A 23,641-nucleotide genomic window follows, 5' to 3' on the forward strand; every position below is an offset into this window, starting at 1 on the left:
CCTCACCCACAGCACATGGAGGTTCCTAGGCTAGGGGTCAAATTGGAGCTATAGCCACCATCCTACGCCACACACACAGCAATGCCACATACAAGCTGTGTCTGCTGGCTACACCAGAGCTCATGGCAACGATGGATCCTTAACCCACTGAGCAAGGCCAGGGATCGAACCCAAGTCCTCATGGATACTAGTCAGGTTCATTAACTGCTGAGCCACAATGGGAACTTCAGAACGGGGACAATATTATCGTCTTCACACGATTGGTTTAAGACAAGTCACGCCAATCCCAAGTGCCTGGCACACAGCAAGCTCGTAATTAATGCCAGTTCTTATGACCCTCCTCCCTTCTGGTCCCACCTCTTCTCTGGTTGACCCTCAGCCACAGGAAGTCCCAGTGGATTTCCCGGCCAGGCGTGTTGGCCCGGCATTCCACTATCTCTTCGAGATAATAAATATATGAATAAAACCGAAATCCATTATTAGCTTCTTCTAGACTGTCTGCATGATTTATGGCTTCAAAGTGTCTCTCGTTAATCTGTCGAAAGGGATTTTAAATTTCATCCGTCTTCCCTGCTGGCAGCCTCCTCTACCTAGAATTCAGCTGTTTGACATGTCTCGTACCGGGGTCCCATTTTAAAAACATTTACAGTGGACCGACAGGGAAAAAAATCAGAGATGGAGCAGCAAGCAGGAGGCTCCATTTGGTACATCTGCTTTTAATTCTACGCATCTCCAAAAGTGCAAATAACTTGAAAGTTCGCCCAGGGAAGAGGTCCGCGGTGCCCACAAGGGCCGCCTTAGGTGACTTTAAAGGAGAAAGGGATAATTACTGAAAATGAATTGTCACTGAAATAGAACCCTCCCGATCCGCCGGGCTGACCATCTGCTGTTCACATGTGCAGGCGCCTCTCCGCACCTCCCCCTCGAGGGCTGAGAGCCCTCAGCCCTGTGGTTTTCTTAACCTCTGCCTCCCGGCCGCTCAGGTGATGAGCTGTCCGTCGCACGCCAGCTGTGGTTGGGGCTGCACAGTGCCCGTGCCTGGCTGTGGCTGTGGGCCTTGGAGTTAGGGCCCAGGCAGGACGGCCCAGAATTTGGTTCAGCAGACTGTGTGGTAAGGCCCTGTGACTGTCAGGCCCTGGAGAACATGTGTGCATATGTGCGTGTGCATGTGTGTGTGTGGTGTGTGCATGAAAGCTCACTGCACTCTACAGCTTACAAAGCCCTTCTGCATTTATCACAGGGGGTAAGCTGAACTGCAGTCATTTATTTATTTTGTGAACATGTGTTCATTTGGCCCCTGACTTGTACTGGTCCCTGTGCTAGGTGCCAGACACAGAGATGAATCAGCCACAGCCCTGCCCTTGGGTACGGCAGGGAGAGATGAAGGAGGAGATGGTGAGGTCTGCACTTCCTTTTTTTTTGTTTTGGCTGCACCGATGGCATACGGAGGTTGAATTGCAGCTACAACTGCTGGCCTATACCACAGCCACAGCAACTCGGGATCCAAGCCATGTCTGCAACCTACACCATAGCCCACGTCAATGCCAGATCCCCAACTCCCTGAGTGAGGCCAGGGATCAAACCTGCGTCCTCAGGATACTAGTCAGATTCATTTCTGCTGTGCCATGACAGGTCTGCACTTCCGAGGGGTCCAAACAGGGGTGTCCAGGAAGATTTCACCGAAGCGGCATCTCTTTGGCTGAACCTTGTGGGCTTCATGCATGGGACAGATATTTGCTGAATTCCAAAGCAATGCTCTCAGATCTAGGTGGTAATCAAAACTGATCAAGTCCATGCTCTCAGAGGACAGAAAATAAATATGTGAGCAAAGAAACAAGATGGTTTTAAATAATGACAGAAGCTGTTAAGATGGCATGAGGATTGGGCTTCCAGAGTGTCAGGGAAGGCCTCCTGGATGACGTGGCTTTTGCTTCCAGACATGAATGGGGACAAGGAGCTGCACAGACCTGGGAGCAGAGAGGCCAGAGAGACTAGAAAAGCAAAGACCCTGAGGTGTGTTTGAGAACAGGGCAGGTGTCTTAGGCACAACAAAGATAGAGTAAGCATTTACTTCTCAGTTCTGGAGGCTAGGAAGTCTGAGGTCAAGGTGCCCACAGATTCAGAGACTGGTGAGGACCCATTTCCTGCTTCATGGATGGCCTCTTCTCACTGTTCTTATATGAGGGAGAGCACAGAGAGGCAAACTCTTTCCTGATCTTAAAAGGGCACTAATCCCATTCATGACGGCTCCACCCTTGTGACCTCATCTAGTCCTATTCACTTTCTGGAGGCCCCACCTCTAATACCATCAGACTGAGGGTAGGGTTTCAACATGGTAATTTTAGGGGGAACACAAACATTCAATCCATTTTAATGAGTGTGGCAGGAACAGAGCAGTGAGGGCCTGATAAGAGGCGGAGAACTTAGCCTGGCCAGCTCACTCTGTAGTGGCTATATACCTCAGAGAAAGAGCCAGGGCTGGGAATGGGGGGTGCTCCTTAGGCTGTAGAGACAAGAATGTCAACAGTAGTCAGGCAGTAAGTATTTGTTGATGTATACTTGAGTCAGTGAAGAATAAATGGATAATACAGTTTGCGTGGTGAGATTTGGTCCAGACCTGGACCAAATGGTAGAATCTATGACTCCATTATGATAGAGGATAAAGTCCAGTGTTACTGAGGCAGCCCACAAGGTCCCACCTGTCCCCATCCCCTGCTCATCTTACTTCTTGGGCTTCCTGGTCCCTGCTCTGAAATACTACTGTCACATGTCTCTGGCTAGATGCTAGTCCTTGTGCTTCTGATGCTCTTCTTGCTCTGATTTACTGGCAAATAATCTTCCAGCATTTAGCTCAAGAGTCATTTCTTCTAAGAGGTTTTTCTGACTTCTTGCTTAGGAGCAAGAAAAAGAGATCCATACCAGTGAAGTCAGATGTGTCAGCCAGACCCAGACCTACTGGAAGCCAGACTTGCATTTTGTTTTCTCTTCAGAACTGGTCGGCAAGAAGGTAGCCCTTCATTATAGTGAGTCATCAGCCTTCAGTGAGTGTCCAGTTGCCCAAGTTCCAATAAGCCAGTGTTGCTACTTTCCTCTGGCTTTATTTTAATATCCCTGATGACTAAAGATGTAGAGCATCTTTGGATCTTCCTACGTGCTCATCTTCTTTGGAGAAGTCTATTCAAGTCCTTTGCCCATTTTTCTTTCCTTTTCCTCTCCTTTTTTTTTTTTTTTTTTTTTGCTTTTGAGGGCCACATATGTGGCATATGAAAGTTCCCAGGCTAGGAGCTGAATCATAGCTAGAGATGTCAGCCTATACCACAGCCACAGTAGCGCCACATCTGAGCCACGTCTGCGACCTACACCACAGCTCACAGCAATGCTGAATCCTCACCCACTGAGCAAGGCCAGGGTTTGATGCCCACATCCTCATGGATACTAGTTGGGTTTGTAACCCACTGAGCTGCAGTGGGAACTCCCCTTTGTCCATTTTTTCAAGTGAGTTGTTTATCCTTTTATTATTGAGTTATGAGAGTTCTTTAAATATTCATGATATGTCTTGTTAGATATGTATAGGGAATATTTTCTCCCATCCTCTGCCTGGCCTTTTCATTTTCTAAATGGTGTTTTTCAAAGAACAAAGATTTTAAATTTTGATTCAGTCCAGTGTATTAACTTTTTTCCCTTATGTTTCTTGCTTTTTGTGTTCTTAGAAGCCTTTGCCTATCTCAAGGTATGCTCTCTTGTAGAATTTTTGTGGTTTAACTTTAAGTTTGGGTTGTTGTTGCATTGTGAATCAGTTTTTGTGTACAATGTGAGAGAAGGGTCAAGGTTTATCTTTTGTGTATAGATATCCAGTTGTTCTAGCAACATTAGTTGAAGAGACTTCTTTCTCTCATTGGTTTGTCTTGGCATATTGAAGAATCAATTGACCACATTAGTGTGGGGTTTATTTTTGGACTTTTTCTTTTGTTCCATTGATCTACATGTGTGTGTCTAGTCTTATGCCAACACTCTGTCTTGATGACTGTAGGTCTATAGAACCAGATCTTCAGAATCAGATAATGTGGGTCCTCCAACTTTGGTCTTCATTTTCAAAATGGTCTTGGCTATTCTGGGTCCTCAATATTTTCATATATGTTTCAGAATTAACTGGTCAAGTTTTACCAAAAAACCAGCTGGAACTTTGGGATGGTGCTAAATCTATTGATCCACCCAGATAGGATTGATATCTTAAGAGTATAGACTCTTTGATCCATGAACATAGTATCTCTCCCCGTTTATTTAGGTCTTCTTTACTTTTTCTCAGCAGTGTTAATAGTTTTCAATGTAAAAGTCTTTCTTTAACTTTGTTCCTAAGAATTTTATGGGTTTTTTTTGATATTATTATAGGTGGGATTGCTTTTTAAATTCCATTTCCCTGTTAATTCCTCTAGTGTGTAGAATGATAACAGATTTTTTTATATTTGACTTTGTATCTTGTGACACTGCTAGATTTTCTTTCTGTGTTTTTGGAGATTTCTTAGGAATTTCCATGTAAACAGTCATGTCTTCTGGGAGTAGAGAATTATGCTGCTGCTTTTCCTCTCTTCATGCCATCTTCTTTCCTTCCCTAATTGCACTAGCTGGGACTCTAATATGTTGAATAGAAGAAGTGAGTATGGACATTCTTACTTTGTTCCCAGTCTTAGGAGAAAGCATTCAGGGCTTCACCAGTAAGTGTGATGTTAGCTGTGGTTTATCATTGATGTGCTCTATTATATTGAGGAAATTCTTTTCCATTCCTAGTGTGCTGAGAATTTTTATTTTGAATGGGTATTGCTTTTCCTGCATCAGTTGGTCTGATCACAAGGCTCTTCTCTTTTATTCTTTTGATTTAGTGAATCCTGTGGGTTAATCTAGAACCTTGCATTCTGAGGATAAACCTCACGTAATCATGATGAATTACCCTTTTTATATATTGCTGAATTTGACTCATTTTTTTAAAAAAAGAATAGACATCAAATTGGATACGCTTTAACCATAAATATGAAATTATAAAGAAAGAGTAAAAGAAATTGGTTGTAAACCATAAAAAGTGCTAAAAGATAGGTAAGGTAAGAAACTAAGTAGTACAAGTAGTCCTAGCACCATTGTGTGCATAAATAGACGATTATTTATTGTCTAAATGATTAAAGTTAACAAGTTTCTTGAGAAATTAGCAAAAGAATCCTCCCCTCCAAAAAGAAAAGTAAAAGTAAGCAAAACAGAAAATGGCATTCATGATGAAAGAAATGTGTATTAGTTTCCTGAGGCTGCTGTAGCAAATTATCACAAACTTGTGCTTAAAAAACCACGGAGGTCCCGTCATGGCGCAGTGGTTAACGAATCCGACTAGGAACCTTGAGGTTGCGGATTCGGTCCCTGCCCTTGCTCAGTGGGTTAAGGATCCGGCGTTGCCGAGAGCTGTGGTGTAGGTCACAGACACTGCTCAGATCCCGCGTTTCTGTGGCTCTGGCCTAGGCTGGCGGCTACAGCTCCGATTGGACCCCTAGCCTGGGAACCTCCATATGCCGCGGGAGTGGCCCTAGAAGAGGCCAAACGACAAAATAAATAAATAAATAAATAAATAAATAAATAAAATAAAAAAAAAAAACAGAAGGATTGGGTGCAGGGTCGTACCCGAGGTCTGAGTGGTGGGGTAGGTTGTTCCCAAGGTGGGAGGTGACACCCGTGGCTGAGAAAGAGGCCTGAGAGCGACAGTAACCTGGCAGCTGAGCCATAGAGGCCCTTGGCACTGTTTTTCTGAGTTGGGGCGGCCTGGGAGTGGCTGAGTACTGGGCTTGGCAGAGGCTGCCCTTGCTGTGATCGCCGCCATGCTGGGCACCCGGGTGTTTGAGTCACACATAACTGCTGCTGCTACATTTAAAAAACCCTCCAAACAGAAATTTATTCTCTCACAGTTGAGGAGGAGTTTGGCATCAAGGTGCTGGCTCTGGAGGCTCGAGGGAAGAATGTGTTCTTGACCTGGTCCAGCTCCTGGTGACCCCTGGCATTCCGTGCCTTATGGCAGTGTCACTCCAGTCTGTCCCTGTGGTCACGTTGTCTCCTCCTCTCTGTGCCTCTTCTCATATGGACCCTTCTCATTGGATTTAGGACCCACCAGGATAATCTCCTTATCTCAAGATCCTTAACTTTGGGGTTCCTGTTATGGCTCAGCGGGTTAAGAACCTGGCTAGTATCCATGAGGATGCAGATTTGATCCCTGGCCTTGCTCAGTGGGTTATGGATCACACGTTGCCACAAGCTGTGGCGTGGGTCACAGACACAGCATGGATCTGGTGTTGCTGTGGCTGTGGTCCACGCGGGTGGCTGCAGCTCAGATTCTACCCGTAGCCTGGGAACTTTCCATGCTGCCAGTGCAGCCCTTAACTTCATTACATCTGCAAAGGCCCTTTTTCCAAATAAGTTCACATTCCCAGGTTCTAGAAATTTGACATGGACGTGTCTTTTCAGGAGCCACCATTCAACCTGCTGCACAATGTAACCTCAAGATTTCCTATATGAAACACTGGCATTTGATAACTGATAATGAAATACCCTGAGTAGTAAATATTTAAGAAGAGGGCTAAACCAACTCATGAGCCTTGATTTTGACTAGCTCAATATTTTTTTAAAGGCTGCTCTGAACACAAAATCAAAACGTGTTAACTAAAACTAAAACCATCTCCTCCAACACAAATGGTTGTCATCTTTATAAATGGTGAAAATAAATAAGTTTTGGGTAACTGTTTGGGTAATTTGGGAATGTAGCCACTTGGCAAAGTAATTTGTGGCTAATTGGCTTTTGATGAATTGGTCATTTGACACATTGATTTTCAGCCAGCTGGCACTTGAGAATTGATGTTCTTCAGCTTGGACTCTGTCCCACACGGGCCTGGGGCTTGATGCCTGGGGCCGGGCTGTGAGGCCCACATGGGCCTGGCAGGCTGAGCGCTTGGTCAGGGATCCAGAGAGCTTTTTGACCAGGAGGGGACAGTCCAGAAGACCTGGCCATCCCCCAGCCTGGGGCACCCACTTTATCCTGAGAGCCTGCTTGGGGCAAGTCTGTGTGAGATTTGGGACAGAATGAGAGTGACCTGTTATTGACAGCATGCTGGGCTGAGTGAAGGGCCTGTGGCCATTGTCTCCTTGGCCCCTCATCACTGGGCTGAGAAACAGTTTGGACCATTTGCATTTTACAGATAAGGGAGCTTCAGCGAGGTTAGGTTACTTGACTAAGAGCACACCAATGGATGGATGGCAAAGTTCGGATTCCAGACCAGGTTAGGCTGTTTGTCTCTAAAGCTGTGCTGTTAACCATCGGATCGGATGTAGTTCTGGTCCTTGGGCAGCTGCTGGCACAGTCAGCTCGTTCATCAAGAATTTCCGAGGCCTCACTGCAGCTGACAGTGGAGCCTTTCCTGTTGCTCCAGATGAGGAGACCAAGGCCTGGACAAGGTGCAAGTTTTGTTGAAGCAAAGGGCGCATGGTATGGATGTCAGAGCTAGGGTTGAAACCAGGCAGGGCCTCGTTCTCCCCTGCCGCCCTGGGCTGCCTTCACCTCCAGCCTGGCTCCTGGATTTGTGCCTTTTGTGTTCTTGTCTCCAAAAGTGGGATAGACCCCAGTGGCCTCCCGCCTCCCATCCCCCGGCCCTCCTTGTTTATGTCCATGTTAATGGGCCTTTACGGGCTGGCCCGGCTGCCGAGCGCAAGCCAACGAGCCACCTGGAGCCGCGTCTGCTACAGAATGTTTACGGTGCACGGAGCCGAAACGAAACAACATCCATCTTGTTGACTGGTCCCAAACACTGCACTCATTCATGGCCAGCCCGCGGACGGGGTCCCTGTGCTTGGCAGTGAGCTGCCACGGCTCACCCGGCAAAACCTGGCAGTGAGATGGGTGAGAGGAAAGCAGGAGGGCTTTGGGGACATGACGCCCTGAGCCTAGGAGGCCCTCTGGCCCATATTCTATTCACCACATCCTTTCATCAGATGTACCCATTAGGATGGTACACTGTGGTGTCAGAGTTGCTCTGAAGAAAAGATACTGGGCACTGAGCTGGCACCAGGAACACGAGTCAGTGCTAGCCACAGGCCTCAGTGAGGACGGATGAGGTCATCCGTGTACATGTGAAGTGCCACGTCGTGGAGGCCGCTGGCCCAGCATCCTGGAGACGGCTGGGGTGCTACCCCAGACAGACCTGGCTTGAATCTGGGCACAGCCCTCATCACCTCCCAGACTGGGTTTCCTTATCTCTGGATGACCCCTGCCTGGCAGAGCTTATGGGAGAAGCTTGAAGATACACTTGTAAACACAGTTGTCCCTATAAATGTCCCAGCTCTGCCAGAATGCTAAGGAGAGTGTGACCTTCTCCAGCTGCCTTTAAGAGGTAGCAGCAAGGTGTCGTGGAGTGAATGCCTGATGGGGACTCCGGGGACCTGGGTCCCATCCTGATTGGCCACTGGCTGTTTAAATTTGGACAAGTCCCTTGCTCTCTGTGGGTCTCAGTCTCCCTTTGCTGTGAAACAGCAGACTGAGATTAGATCATCTTGCCGTAGGCCATTTTAGCCCTGATGTCTTATAAGAGAGTGACTGAGCAGTGCTTCTCACCGCTGGGGAGGTGAGGGCTGCTTGAGACATATGCTTCTTAGGAACGGCCACCCTGGGCCTGTGGGCGGGCATGGGGTGATCCCGGCCGCCCTGGCCGAGGCCTGTGGTCTGGAATCACCCGTCCTGAGATTGACTCCCAGGTCTGTTTCTTTCCAGGTGTGTTACTCGAGAGAAGTCATTTCACCTTCCTGGGCCTCAGTGTCCTCATCTGTAAAGTGGGCTAGTCAATCTATCTAGCAAGACAGTTGAGAAGCTTGGATAAAATGTTTACCGCAGTGCTCTGCCCTCCTAGGTGGGGACACAGCACCTATGTCTCATGGTCAGAGCTGCAGGGGGGCACTTCCCAGAGGACCTGGGAGCCAGCAAGGTGAGGATAGGGTGGCAGGATCAGGGAAAGCTTCATGGGAACATGGACTGTGCTGGAGGAAGGGTCAAAGAAAGCAGCTGTGCTCCCTCATCCTTGGGGGTGGGTTGGGATTTCATTCCAGGCACTGATCTGGCCCAGAACCTTGTTCTATTTAAGGGTCCATATCACTCTCCAGACCGTGGGCTCCTGAGAGAAACACCTGTATCTGGCTCACGTCTGCATCCTGGTGCCAGGGTCTGGCATGCAGAGGAGCTCAGGGTCGGGGGTAGATGGCTGCTGTCTTCAACCCATTCCAGAAAAAGTCTTGGGGTCCTGGGGGAAGGGGTAGGCCCATCAGGTAGCGAGGAGCCCCAAATACTGGGGCTTGGGGGACCGAGAAGTCAGAGTCCTGTTCAAGACTAGCCCCTCCTCTGGGTCATGAGGCCACTTGACAGGACATTCAGGATGGCTCTCAGGGGCAAGAAGAGAACACGAATACCTGGAGGCACCTGCAGTCCACTCCCTTTGCTTCACAGACCCAGGGGCTGGGGGCTGCCTCAGAGGTGTAGTGAGTCTCCTGGGAAGCCCGGGATGCTGGGCTCTGCTTCTCTGCCTGGGGAGGGCCCTCTCCCCAGACTCCACCTGAGGTGTAAAGGGGGTCAGGACTGAATGCGGGAGCTGAGGACCAAACACAGGAGCATGGATTCATTCACTTTGGATGAACACCCGGCTCCCTCCTCATGGAGGTGAAAGGTGACCTCGTGGACAGGCTTCCTCCTCTGTGACACGTGTCATCAGCATGTCCCCAAATGGGCTGCCCTGTCAGCCTCATCTTCTACACACCCTCCCTTGCAGCCATAGAAGTCGGGCCTGTGGTCCTGCATGGCCCGGACAGTCTGGAGCAGAGCCCAGGAGGGGTCCAGGCTGAACCCGCAGTGTCCCTGCCCCTCACAGAGACCTGCTCCTGTGCGCAGTGAAAGCCCTGCCAGGTGCTGCTTCATTTTCCCTCAAACATGTTTTTGCAAATATTCCTTATGTTTGCATCTGCCACCTCTCCAGTGGCAGTCACTGGGTTTCAGCCAGTATAGCTGTAATGGCTGGAGTAGGGTCTGTGGCCTTGGCTGTTCCTCGCCCCCCACCCCAGGGGGCTGAGTGTTAGGAAAAAAGCGTCTGTCTCTCTTGTCTTTCTAGGTCTCTCTTTCCTGGCAGCAGAGGTTTGAGTGTCATTCAGGACCTTGCTCAGCTCTCCCCTGATGTATTCTTCTCTGTATCTGTCCTTCAAACTGTCATTTGATGCTCTTACACGTGGGCCACCACTCACAGTACAGGGGAGCTCTGATAGGGGCCACAAAGGGCTGGGCTAGTGCAGAGGGAGTAGCAAGGACATGCTCAGAGGAGGACGGCAAGGGCGAGGGGACACTTAAGGGGCAGGTTCCAGGGGGCTGTGAGCAGCTGGGTGCAGCTGGGGGCTGGGGTAGGCTGATGATGGAGCAGGAGAGAGGCTGGACCATGGGAACGGATGCAGGGTCTTATTTGCCTGGCTTAGGCATTCCGAGGGTATCTCATGGATAGTGGGAGCCATGGAGGGTTAGGAACAGGGCAGACTGTCAGATTTCTGTGTTTTGGAAAGATCACCCTGGCTGCGGTCCAGGGGCTGCATCACATCCAGGTGAAACATGCTGGTGGTTTGAACTGAGGCAAAGATGGTGAGGATGGCGAGGAAGGGATGGACTGAGAGCTGTTAAGTGCAGGGCCTGGGGCTGAGGGAGAGGGACGAGCTGAGTCAGGGGGCGCAGCAGGAGAAGGGGAAGTATGGGTGGGGAGGAAGGGAGTGGGGAGATGAGCCTGGTCCCAAGGTCTCAAGCTGCAGTCTCTGCTCTGCACCTGCCTGAGGCCTGCTCTCTGGCCTGCCTCTCCCGGGGCTTCTGGAGTCAACCTGGCACACCCCCGCCTCCTGCCCCAGTGCAGGACCTGGGCTGCCATTCACTTCCCCTGTCGACCCAGCACAGGAACCTTGTACCTGCCTTCCTGCGGGTCCCGACGGGCTCAGGGCTCTCTGTGTATCTCTGAATCCAGAAATGGATCCTGGGAGTGGCAGGGCTGCAGAGTCAGACTCCGCTGGCTGAATCCCGTTGCTCCCATCCCCACCTCACTGCGTGACCTTGGACCAAGGAGTTGGCTTGGTCCATGGCTCACAGCACCTCCTTTTTCTAACAGGTCCCCTGTGTACCACCTCCTTTACTCCTGAAATGAAATTCATAAAGACTGGGACCTGCCAGTGCCATCGTTCTTAAAGATCCCATAAGCTATTTCAGTTGTATCATAAAGAAGAAATGAAAGTGAGGAAACCCTTAGGTGATGTGTGCCTCCCCATAGCAGCCAGCGCCCAGGGAAGTCGCCAGTCACTCGCACCTGTGCCCAGCATCCCTGACCCAACCTGCCGGCTACAGACACACAGACGTCACTTGCGGAGTGACTGAGGGTGATGTCATTTTCTGAAATGGTGAACAACTGGTCAGGTTCCAAACCAAACACAGTGCCGTCCCTCCTCCATTTACGTGGTAGTTCCATTCCTGGAAAAGTCAGTGTATGCTAAAACGGGGAAAAAAGTACTGTGTGTTTGTGTGTAAAATGGGGCTATGTTCTAGACTGAGATGACCAGGTTGTTTGTTTACAGATATTTTGAATAGCTGGCAACGTACTCAAAAGTTAGTGTAGGGCTGACCCAACCTTGGCAGTGAGTTGGCCACCCCCGGCTCCTCCACGCTAAATGACAGCGGCTCCCAGTCGCTGTGACACCAGATACCCCCCAGTGATTTTTCAGCGTGCCCCCTGGGTGGAAGCTTCACTCTGGAGACCCCCTGTTGCAGTGATGGCTGAGGGAGGGTGCCTTGGGCTCTGGTGGGTGAGGGCGCAGGCTGGAGCACTGGCTGTAGATCCTTGGGGAGGGCGCCCTAGGAGAGCAGGAAGCCCTGTGGGATACGGCGGATCAGGGAGGGCTCTCTGGAGGAGGAGCCCTGGGAGAGAAGTGGTTTCTGCTCTGGGGTCGGGGAGAGGGGATTTTTCATAAGTCAAAGCAACTTCTGTGACTTTCTGAGCAGGCTAGCGAGCGTCTTGGCCACACTGGGGAACAAAGGATCTTTTCCATGAGTCTAGAAGCTCTGAGCCTCTCTGAGGTATAAGGAATTGTCCTGACTGCCTGCTCCCTGCTGCATCTCTGGAAGTACCCTTTCCTGAAGGTTGTGGCCTCTTCCACAGGATGGCGGCAATTTTTTTCAGTCGGAATAACTGATCCTTCCCCCTGAGATCCAGGGTGGAGGGCAGGGATTTTAAGGTGCTGGCATCTCGCGTGCCCTCACCCTCCTGCAGCTGCTTGGGCGTTTCCCTTCATTGCCCTTATGTCTTTCTTCCTTTAGCAGCTTAGGGGACATTTCAACAGTCAGGGGGAAAAAACCGACAGGGACATAGGAGTTAACTAATTAGCTTGATTTAAGGGGAGAGAGTTTAAAAAAAAAAAGGCCAAACATGAAATAATAAATATATGCCTGACATAAACATTTATGGTCCTGTATTTACTGAAAAAACCCAGATGGAATATGTTTGTCTTTGAGAAGTTTTTATAGATTTCAACAGCCATTTCCTCTGGATTTCTTGTCATCCCATTACTCTCCTGCTTTGTGCTTGGACAAAAACAAAGGGGTTTTGGTGACCATAACTATTGCTCCCTGATGATTTAGGCCTGGCCAGGGCTCTTGTGGGGTCCGGGACACTCTAGGAAGTGGCAGGCCTTCCAATCTGAGAAGCATGGGGTTTTACAACCTTGGAATCGAACAGTCTCCTTGTATCTGATCCATAACATCATAGATTCTTAGAACCGTAGTAATTTAAATGCTTAGCTTTATAAAATTACATCATCTCAGAGTGAGGGAATCATGGAATTTTAGAATCCCAGATGCATGGAAATCTCTAATCTTAAATTTTGGAACCATCTTGGCTCAGTATGATGAAATGTAGAATACGAGAATTTTAAATATCAGATAGCAGATCTTATTTACTACACCACCCTTCCCCCACCCCTGGGAAATACTTAAATATGCTAAATACATGCACTGCTTTCTTCTGCCAGCCCTTGGGACGCTGCTCTGTGCTCCCACCTCATTCAACCTGGAATCTGGGGTGTGTGTGTGTGTGTGTGTGTGTGTGTGTGTGTGTGTCCCTCTAGGGACGCTAGCAGTCATTTACACCTAGTGTGGGTGTAGCCTTTCCAGGGAAGGGTCTGAGAGAAGGAGGTGGGTGGGGAAGAGGGGAAGGGGGAGGGGAGTGGGAAGGAGGGTGGGTGGGGAGGAGGAGGGAGAGAGCACAGGGGAGCGGGAGGCTCTGAGAGGAAGCCTGGGGTCCTGCGGGCTCGCTGGGCTGCTCATCCCTCCTGACAGCCCTCTTCTCTCCTGCTAAGGTGCTTGTCCCTTAAAGCTGTCCTCTTCTGTGAGCCTTCAAGAGGAAGGGTACGGGGCGGGGGGGGGTCCCCTGCCCTGGGGTTGCTGGTGGTGAGCTGGGAGGGACGGGGCTTATTCACAGCCCCACGTGCTGGGGGATGGTCACCAACAGGCTGAGAGCAGCAGTCTGTCCCAACTCTGTCCTGGGTCTGTTCTCAAGGATGGGGTTTAGCACAGTCATTTTAAAATGATTGAATACAAAGAGTTTTAAGTATTTTAAAATGTATGTACGGTAAAAATCACTAAAAGTGGAGTTCCTGTCGTGGTGCAGTGGTTAACGAGTCCGACTAGGAACCATGACGTTGCAGGTTCGGTCCCTGCCCTTGCTCAGTGGGTTAAGGATCCGGCGTTGCCGTGAGCTGTGGTGTAGGTTGCAGACGTGGCTTGGATCCCTCATTGCTGTGGCTGTGGTGTAGGCCGGCGGCTACAGCTCCGATTGGACCCCTAGCCTGGGGACCTCCATATGCCGTGGGAGTGGCCCTAGAAAAGGCAAACAGGCCAAAAAAAAAATCACTAAAAGTGTATGTGTGTGTGTGTGTCAACAGTTCTGTGAGTTTTGACAAATGCACAGTCACGTTACCACCATTATAGTCAGGAAACAGAATAATGAACTCAGAGTTACCATTGTGGCTCATCGGGTTAGGAACCCCACATAGTGTTCTTGAGGATGCAGGTTCAATATCTGGCCTCACTCAGTGCATTAAGGACCCAGCATTGCCACAGGCTGCAGTGCAGCTTGCAGATGTGACTCGGATCCCAGGTTGCTGTGACTGTGGTGTAGACCGGCAGCAGCAGCTGTAATTCGACCCCTAACCTGGGAACTTCCATATGCTGCAGGTGTGGCCCTAAAAAGCAAAAAAAAAAAAAAAAAAAAGAAAAAAGGAAAAAGAATAATGCAAAAGAAATGGTGGCTTTAGAGAGGACTCCTATAGTAAAGCCACCACTCTCCCTGCAGCTACTTGTTTGTCTGCAGTCTTTTTTTCAGTGCAAAACTCGGACATCCATCCACACTATAATCAAGTCTGGTTGCTACTGCTCTCACCCTCCTGTAGCTTCTTACTGCATCAGAATAAAACCTGGAACCTCAGCAGGATTCTCAAGACCCCAAAGATCAGGCCTGGCTTCCTCATTACCTCTCACCCTTGCTCACTAGGCTTCAGCCACACCTGGCCTTCTTGTGGTCCTACCCTGGAGAACACTCTTACCTCAGGGCCTTTGCACCTGCTGTGTCCTCTGTGAGAATGCTCTTCCCCCATGTGTGCACATGGCTCCCTCCTTCCCTTCATTCAGGACTCGATGCAGATGTCAGTCCATTGGAGAGACCTGCCCCAATGTCCCCATCTCTCTGCACTTTCTAGCTTCTTACCTTTAATTCGTATTTATCCCTACCTGATACTATATTTTATATTTATTTACTTACTTTTGAAATTGTCTTCTCTCTGATCAGAATGTAATTCTCAATGAGAATAGAGAGTCTCCTTTCTTTTTCATCGCTGCATCCCTGTGCCTGTGCCTGGTCCTGGCACAGAGTAGGTATTCAATCGACATACATTAAATGAATGAATTATTAATATTAATATGTATTTACATTCCTTTTTTTTTTACTATTTAAGTGACTTTCATGTATGTGGACTTTTGAATCTTCTTTTCAATTAATATAATTTTTATATAAATATTGTCCCTTGTATTAAAACCTTTAGTAAATCCAGTAAAACCCATGATAAGATGCTTTGTGATAAGATACCTTCATCAAAAGCATGATTGGCTGTGGGCAAGTCCTTCTATCCTCTGTCCAGCTTCTTCACAGAGAAAATTCCTCCTTTCTCTGGAGGTTTGCAGGGGATGATGGGTTTAGAAAAGTGACTGCTTCATAACCATTTGAGGCTTTCTCAGTTCCTCGTTTAGTGTATACTTTGTGATAAGTGGGCTGCTTCTGACATATCTAATAAATGAATTAGATTTTACTAACATATTAACTGGAAAAACCACCCCAAACTCCCCCCAGTCTCTCTCCACGCACATACTAGGAAAGGCCACGTGAGGGACAGAGTGAGGAGGTGGCTGTCTGCAAGCCAGGAAGAGAGCCGTCACCAGAAAGCAAATCAGCAGGAGCCTTGATCAGGGATTTCTAGCCTCCAGAACTGTGAGAAAATAAGTTTCTTTTCTTTCTTTTTCTCTCTCTCCTTCTTTCTTGTCTTGTCTTGTCCCTTCCTTCCTTCCCTCCCTCCCTCCTTTCCTTCCTTCCTTCCTTCCTTCCTTCCTTCCTTCCTTTCTTTCTTCCTTCCTTCCTTCCTTCCTTCCTTCCTTCCTTCCTTCCTTCCTTCCTTCCTTCCTTCCTTCCTTCCTTCCTTCCTTCCTTCCTTCCTTTCTTTCTTTCTTTCTTTCTTTCTTTCGTCTTTTTTGGGCCACACCTGCAGCATATGGAAGTTCCCAGGCTAGGGGTTGAAACAGAGCTGTAGCTGCCAGCCTACACCACAGCTCACGGCAACGCTGAATCCTTTACCCACTGAGCGAGGCCAGGGATGGAACCTGCGTCCTCATGGATACGAGTCATATTCGTTTCCACTGAGCCCTGATGGGAACTGCAACCTGTGCTATTTTGTAATGTCAGTCCAAGCTAACACACTAGGAAGTGATCAGCTGCCTGCCCCCTGAATCTCCTAATGGAGATTTATGTCTGGGTGTCCCAGAGGGCTGCGCTTGCATCTTGAGTCCACCGTTCACCAGCTGCATGGCCTTGGGCCAGTCATTCTTCCTCTGGAAAATGGCATTAGTAGTTCTGGCCTAGGAAAAGCCTCGTACTGTGCCTGGCACATCATGTGTGCTCTATAAACTTTAGTATTCATGATTACGTCACTAAATGAAAACAGCAGAGTATAAGAAAATAAGTACATCATCCTTATTTTTGTCAAAAAAAAATATATACGTAGATGCTTAGGGAAATGCCGCAGGGGATGTATCATCATGGCTCTCTGACTTGTGGCTCAGTCTAATTTTTTTTTTTCGTCCAGCAAATGTGTGCTAATTTGATGGCAATAGGCGAGCCGGAGGGAAACTCACACCCATAAATGTGCTGAAACTCACCCCCCCACACCTCATTTCACTTCCTCTCTCTGCGGCACAGGGCTGCAGGCTCACTCTGGTTTCTCTGCGGCGCCGTCCCCCGAGGTGAGGCTGCTCAGGTTTTACTGGCCTGAGTCCCCGTAAATCTAGTTTAGCTTTAAAGGGGAATTTATGGAGTTTTTGTGATCTGGGATAAGAGACGCCAGGCGACCATAAGCCCGGCGTGAGGCCTTGAGCATCAGGCTCTGTAGCTCCGGAGGGCCTGCCAAGGTGACATGTCCCCTGATGGGGCCTGTGACACCCCAAGCCGGCTCCAGGCGAAGCAGCCCATCTCATAGTGCTGTGAAGACTGGAAAAGGCTCAGGTGTCGGCCTTCCTACTTCTTCTCTTTCAGAAGCTCCCACTTCCTGCTGATGGCCTGCCCTGCCTCTGGGTTTGGTGAGGAGAGAGAGGGGATGACAGGCAGTGCCATGAGGCAGAAGGGCCCTGGATTTCGGATACAGCACAGCCTCGCCCTCCACCGAGCATCGTTAGAGAGTCAAGGCTCACTGCACCCGGGCCTGAGCAGTGGAGCCCGCGGTCCCCTTGCTCCCTGGAGTCTCTAGTGCCCCTCTTGCTGGGGCCTGGCACTCCCACTACTCAGAGGGAAAGCTGAAGCTCACAGAGGGGGCCTACAGCACCCAGGCTCAGACTCAAGACCTTGCTAGCCTGAGGCTGCCCTCCTGCTGCTCACTGCCTGGGGGAGCCGGCCACTGTTTCAGGAGACACATCACCCAGGGAGGCCATGACCTTGTGTCCCCTGCTTGCCAAGAGAGCCAGAGAGGGACCTTTGCTAAAGTGCTGGCTGCACGAGGCACCACCTCCTTGGTGTATTATCTCACTTAATCCTCACAGCCACCCCTGCAGCTGAGATTCTCATCCCATTTTACAGAGGAGAGAACTGAGGCTCAGAAGAATAAGGTAGCTCATCTGAGGGTCAAGGAGTTGGAAAGCTAATGGTGGAGCGAGGGCTTCAGCCTCCGGGTGGGGGTGGTGTGTGTGTGACAAAAGCTTGTTCTGGTCCCTCAAGCCCCGGGGTGTGACATAGTAAGCACGCACATGCACTTTGGACAGCCCTCCCAGCCACTCCTCCCCAGAGTTTCTAAGCACCTACTGTGGGTCTAGCGTGGGCTGGAAATGAGGGGACGATCCCTGGTGGGGCCCAGGTGTGGAGAGCACCTGCTCACTGTGTGACTCGGACCAGCCTCTCCGCCATCCAGGCCCCTGTTTTCCCTTCTGTATGTGAAGCTGGGCACAGTCACGTGTCTGGATACACTAACGTTCAGCAGCTCTGGAGCTCCAAGACCCTTGTCCTGAAGGATTTCACAGGCTCTAGGAAAGGCAGGATTTTAGCTGTACTTAGAAGTATCTGTGCGGCGGTAGAGAGGGTTGTAGTCCCCACCTTGTGGTGATGCTGAGGAGATTTAGAGGGCAGGCGTGTTGAGTGTTAGGCAGATGCTGGCTGTGCAGCAGGTGTGTCCTCACTGGTAGCTATTCGCAGGGACTGCTGTGTGCAGAGGTGGGAAAGCTTGGGGAGGGTGGGAGAGACCATGGAATGTTCTGGAAGGAGATGCACTTCTGCTGAGCTCTGAGGTCCCAGAGGGGTTTGGGAGGTGTCAGGCAGCCTGACCAGAGGCTGGGGGTGTGTGCCGCACAGCATGTGGGAGTGAGAGGTAATGCCCAGATAGGGGCTGAGCCCAGGCTATGGGGGCCCCCCTGAGCCAGGCTGAAGGCATCTCCATTTATCAAATGCCTACCCTGCAGGCAGAGTCAACAATGGTTTTTACGTCATCAAGTCCACCCATAAAATACTCCCTGTTTTACAAATGCAACAAAGCCTAAATGCAAAGCCCATCTCTAACTGCTGCACTAGATGGGGGTCAGCATGTGGCAGCCAGGAGCCAGTGAGCTCCTTTCTCAATAAAGTTTTATTGGAACCCAGCCCAATCATCTGTGTACATGTTGTTTATGGCTGCTTTTCACAGTACAATAACCAAGTTGAGTAGCTATGGCAGAGAGTGTGTGGCAGAGAAAGCTTACAGTGTGAGCCTTGCACTTGCTGTGTGAGCTTAGGCAGATTGCTTGCCCCCTCGGAGCCTATCCAGCTTCCAAGGGTTGTAGCAAAGCTTGTAGATGATGGCTGTGAAATGTTTTGTGAACTATAAAGGGCAGTACCCTATCACCAGCCTGGCACGTGGTGGCACTAAAAGTCTGCTTGTCCATGAATGAGGAGCAGTCATCACATAAGCCTTCTTAGACCTGGCCACTGGCTGCTCCTGGGACAGCAAGGAGGCAGCCTCTGGGCCCGAGATGCTGAATGCATCTTTGTCCCTCTCATGCAGACTTGGCAGTTTTCTGTGTAAATTAAAATTCCTGCGGGGAGTCACCTTATATGTGGTACCGCTTTATAGCCAAGTCATTACGGTAATTTGCAAAGCTCCATGGTGTGTAACTGGAGCCACTTGCTTTATATTTGCTGTCTGTGACCTCATTCAAGCTGCCCAGTTCTGCATTTGGTGACCCCTGAGCCTGGGGGGCTTGTCCTTCTGAGTCTGGCCTCAGGGTCATCCAGACCTGACCTTCCTGAGGATAGAATACTTTTCATCCAGGGCCCTGTCTCCCAGCCACGTCCTGAACCCAAGGATGAATAGAAGTAATTATCATTATCATCACTATTACTCATTGTTGAGTGCTTACTGGGAGCTAGGCACTATGCCTAATGCCTTGTGAGGCAGGTGTTAGCACATTTTACAGATGAGAAAACTGAGGCTTGAAGAGGAAAAGAAACCAAACTTACCTAACCCCAGGGCTGCCAGTCCAGGTTCTGCTATGGATTTGCTGTGTGACTACAGAAGGTCCTTTCCCTTTCTCTGAGCCTCAGATGCTTCATCTATTAATGAAATAGATGGTCACTCGGTCCCAACCTTGACATTCTAAGTTTTCTCACCAATTTATACAAATGAACAGAGGACCCTCTCACCCTCCAAGCTTCTAAAGAAGCTTCATTTACATGGGGAGGGCCAGGTCCAGGGTCTGCTCTTGGTCCCTTGTGGTCCAGAGGGAGACATGGTTGCTGGGTGCCAGCCCCTTCTTAGGTTACCCCCAGCCTGCCTCAGGGCAGCAGGGCCGACATGCCACTCTCTTCCCCTGCCTTCTCAGAGAAAGACTCCATTCTTACTCCCTGGAGACAGAGAGTAATCAGGGGTGGGTCCTGTGGCGTCCTTGGAGACAAAGAGGCAAGATGCCAACAAGCAGGAAGGCAGTGGGAGGGCCCGGGGCTGCCGTAGTGGCCCCATTGCTGGGACATAGCCTCTAGTTTCACTTCTAGGCTTTGAGAAAGCAGGTGGCCAGGAGTGGGGCCTGGAGTGTGTTTGGGGAGACCTGGGTTTGGCCCCAGCTAGGCCAGCAGTTGTCATGTGACCTTGGACAGCCACTTGCCAGCTCTGGTGCTCATGTCCCTCTGTGAGGTGAGAAGGCCAGGGCTTTCATCAGGCTGCTGTGAAGGTCACACAAGAAAAGGGCTTGAAGGGGCTCAGAGTCCCAAGCACTGCCAAACCATGACCCAAGGGGCTCCGACCTCCCTCCCAAAGCTGCGTGTTTATTTATTGTAGGAAAAGCTCTTACTGGATCCAGGGAGAAGAAGCCAATAGGCCCCAATTGTTTGTCCAGTGATGACTCTTTCTTCCCCCAGAGGTGAGAGGTTTGCATCCCGACTCAGCCCCTTACTGCCTGTGTGACCTTGGGTTACCCCTAAACTTCTCTGGCCCTTTGTGTAGGCTTTTTTTTGTTTTGTTTTGTTTTGTTTTGTTTATTTTTAAGGCCACACCTTTGGTGTGTGATGGAGGTTCCCAGGCTAGGGACACAGCACAGCAATGGCAGATCCGAGCCGCATCTGCGACCTACACCACAGCTCACAGCAATGCTGGATCCTTAACCTATTGAGGCCAGGGATCAAACCTGTGTCCTCATGGATACTAGTTGGGTTTGTTACCGCTGAGCCACAACGGGAACTCCTCTTCATGTGTGCTTGTCTGAGACGGTAGTGTAGTTGCAAAGACTGAAGTTTAGGAGCCATTGTAATGGTTGTACTTTGTACTTCCCCAGAGGCGCCTCTGCGTGATCTTATTGGAGCCAAAGGTGGGGTGCTTGTTTGGCAGAGGGGATCCCTCATTGTTTGTCAGTTGGCTGAGAGGCAGCAGTACGGGTCTTGGGCTTTGAAGTCTGAGAGATCTGGGTTTGAATTGTGGCCCCATCTCTTACAGACCCCAGGGCCTAGTGGAAGGCACCTATCTCTCTAAGCCTCAGCTTATCTCATCTGGAAAATGGCTGTAATGAGACCCCTCACAGGGATCAATATTGGAAAGATTCAGATGTGCCTGGGGGTGGAATAGGAAGGGCTTGATGAATAGACCTGATGCGTTGGGGCTCCCCGGCTCCTTTCCAGGGCCCCCCCTTCCATCTATTCATACATCCTCCTACAGGAAGGAGGGGTAGGTAACTGAGACGTCCCCAGCCCATTGGGGCTGGCGGGCCCTTGAAAGAAGCTGGGAACTGCCTCCCTGACCCAAAGATTCTGGGAGAAAGACCCTGGCAGAACAGCCCCGTGTGATGATTAAGCTCTCTTTGTGCCAAATGCTATTAATGGTCATAAAATTATCCCCAGTTTTCTGAGGCCCAGTCCCAGGGTTTCCCTCAGTGGAACAATAAAAGCGCGAGCGAAACAGTTTGGAAAAGGCAGGGACCGCCAAGCAGAGACGGAGCTGAAGGAGCGGCAGCCTGCTCTCATTAACTCAGGCCATTCACATTTGTTACCAGGGATTTCTTTTTAATTAAAAAACAACCAAGTTATTAAAAAATAAGCTTGTAAGGGGCTGGCCGAGCAGCAGCCCCAGCCAACGGGAGTGAGTGTTCCTCACAGCAGGATATTGGCCCAGTGCTTGGCCTGGGAGGGTGACCCGAGGGCCACTTCGGAGGAAATGCTTGTCTGGAGATTCGTCACCTGCCCTGGGACCTTGAGGGCACTGCGTTCTCCTCTGCAAACTGTAAAGTGCTTGGCAGGTGACTGCCTGGTGCCTGTCCAGAGCTCTGGGCCTGTGATGAGTGAGTGCCGAGGGTCTGGCCTTCTGTGAGGGGGCTGCCTGGAGTGGGGGTGGGGCTAGAATCGGGGCTGGGGGAGCTGGATCCGGAAGATGAGGTTGGACTTGTGCCTGAGGCCGCTTTTTATTGCAGAGTGATGAAGAGGTGTTTGGGTCTGATGGACCTGAGCCAGACATCCAGCCCAGACTGACGAGCTGTGTGATCTTGGGCAGGTGGTTAGCCTTCCTGAGCCGCTGCCTTCTCCCCTGTTCCGTGGGGATAACTCACCTCTCCCTGCGAGGGCGGCAGGAGGCTCTGATGAGACAGTGGAGTCTCAGCAAAGGACGTTTCTGCTGTCCTTGTCTTTCCGCTTCTGGGCTGATTGTGCGCTGGTGTCAGCTCTTCTCACTTAAGGGTTTACCTTGCTCAGTGTTGACAGTCCCTGGACAATCCTCAGACCTGTTAATAATGTTTTATTACATCCGTAGGACACTTAATACTTTTCAAAGGGCTGTTTGGCACTTTCTACTCCCAGTATATCACCTGCTAGGTGCCCGAACTGGGCTAGGGGCTCTGGACCTTAGCTCTTAAACCCCACAGCATCTCTGGAGAACTGGCATGGGCGTCCCCATTTTACCTGGGGACTCAGCCATGGGGAGGAACTTGTTGGAGTCACAGACTTGGTTGGGGACAGTTGGGCCTCACACCGGGCTCATCAGGCCCCAGAGCCCATGCTCTTTCCTTCTTAACATAACCTTGCCAAGTGATTGGGCAGAAAGCTCAAGACGTTTTCAGATGAACCCTCCTCACACTCCAGATGGGAACAGAGTCCCAGATAGGGCAAGCAGCTTAATAACAATCATGCCTAACATTTTTGTTATACTTCATATAGCTTTTCAGGGCTTTCAAAGGCTTTATGTAGATTTCAAGAGTAAGTGAGGCACGCCTGCCTCAACGTGTCTTCCTAAAAGCCCACTAGTTGAGCAAGGCAGAGTCTATGATAGGCTGTCAAAGAACCGTGGAGGATACACAGGCGTGAATAACCATATTCTGTGTTTCTATGGGGTAATGCGATTTGGGAAACAACGCAGATTGAGCTTTGGTGATAACAAGAACAGGTGCACCTCTTCCTGGACCAACAAATGTCAGTGATGCTCAACCAGCCTGCCGGGCAGCCAGCCCCAGCCGTGGCTGGGCACCTTTGTCCAGTGAGCGCTAGGTGATGAGCATGAGGAACATAGATTGTAAGCTCCCAGAGGCAGGAGTCTGTGTGTCTAGCTCACCATGTGTCCCACCCCAGGGTAGTGTCTGGTACGTCACAAGCGCTCCATGTTTGTGTAAAAGTCATTTACCCACTGGAGCTCAGCATCCCCATCCAAGAACCTGGGGATTTTATTACTGATCCTGTTGGTGACTATGGGAATGTATCGCCTTGAACACAGCAGAAGTTCAGTGAGTGTTGCTCAGGGGGGCTGTGCCCTGCCTGGTACCCTGGTGACTGCCCTCTGCCCGCACCCTCTGCAGGCTGTCCCCGCTCACGTTGTCTCTTCTTCTTGTCTTTCTCTGCATAGTGAATGGGAGCTACGGCCACTGCACTCCAGGCTCGGAGAAGAGCCTGCTGGACCTGGACCTTGCCGAAGGCCCTGGCCCCACCTGCCGCCAGGGCCTGTTTCTCCCTGCAGGAAGCCCACCACCCCGGGGTCACCCCCCAGCCTGTGAGAGGCTGCTGCATTTCCCCCACCCCAGCAGGTAGGTGCTCCGTCCTCACCCATCAGCTGCCTTTCTGCGGATGCTCCCTGGAGGCCGAGGCCTAGGGCTCCAGACCTCCCCTGGTCTGCCTGACTCACGGGCCACACAGAGAAACTGAGGCACGGGAGGGCCAGAGACCAGCTGGAGCCCCGGGGAGCATGGATGGCTGCCTGGTCTAGGCTCTGCACCTCTCTGCATTGCAAGGCTCCACTGAGAGATAGGAATGGTTTTACTGGGATGCATTTC

The 23,641-nt window shown here is 50.3% G+C and overlaps 1 protein-coding gene across 1 annotated transcript in view; it reads left to right on the forward strand.

Moving 5' to 3' along the window:
- Positions 1-23,200: 23,200 nt before the first annotated feature.
- GLIS1 (GLIS family zinc finger 1) overlaps positions 23,201-23,641 on the forward strand; it is an 88,994-nt gene continuing 88,553 nt past the window's right edge. Inside the window, exon 1 of the mRNA XM_047789044.1 lies at positions 23,201-23,395. The gene's annotated coding sequence lies outside the window, so the exon portion shown is untranslated. The remainder of the gene's footprint in view (positions 23,396-23,641) is intronic.

The sequence above is a fragment of the Phacochoerus africanus genome, chromosome 8 (genome assembly GCF_016906955.1).
Source record: "Phacochoerus africanus isolate WHEZ1 chromosome 8, ROS_Pafr_v1, whole genome shotgun sequence".
In the NCBI taxonomy this organism is placed as follows: Eukaryota; Metazoa; Chordata; class Mammalia; order Artiodactyla; family Suidae; genus Phacochoerus; species Phacochoerus africanus.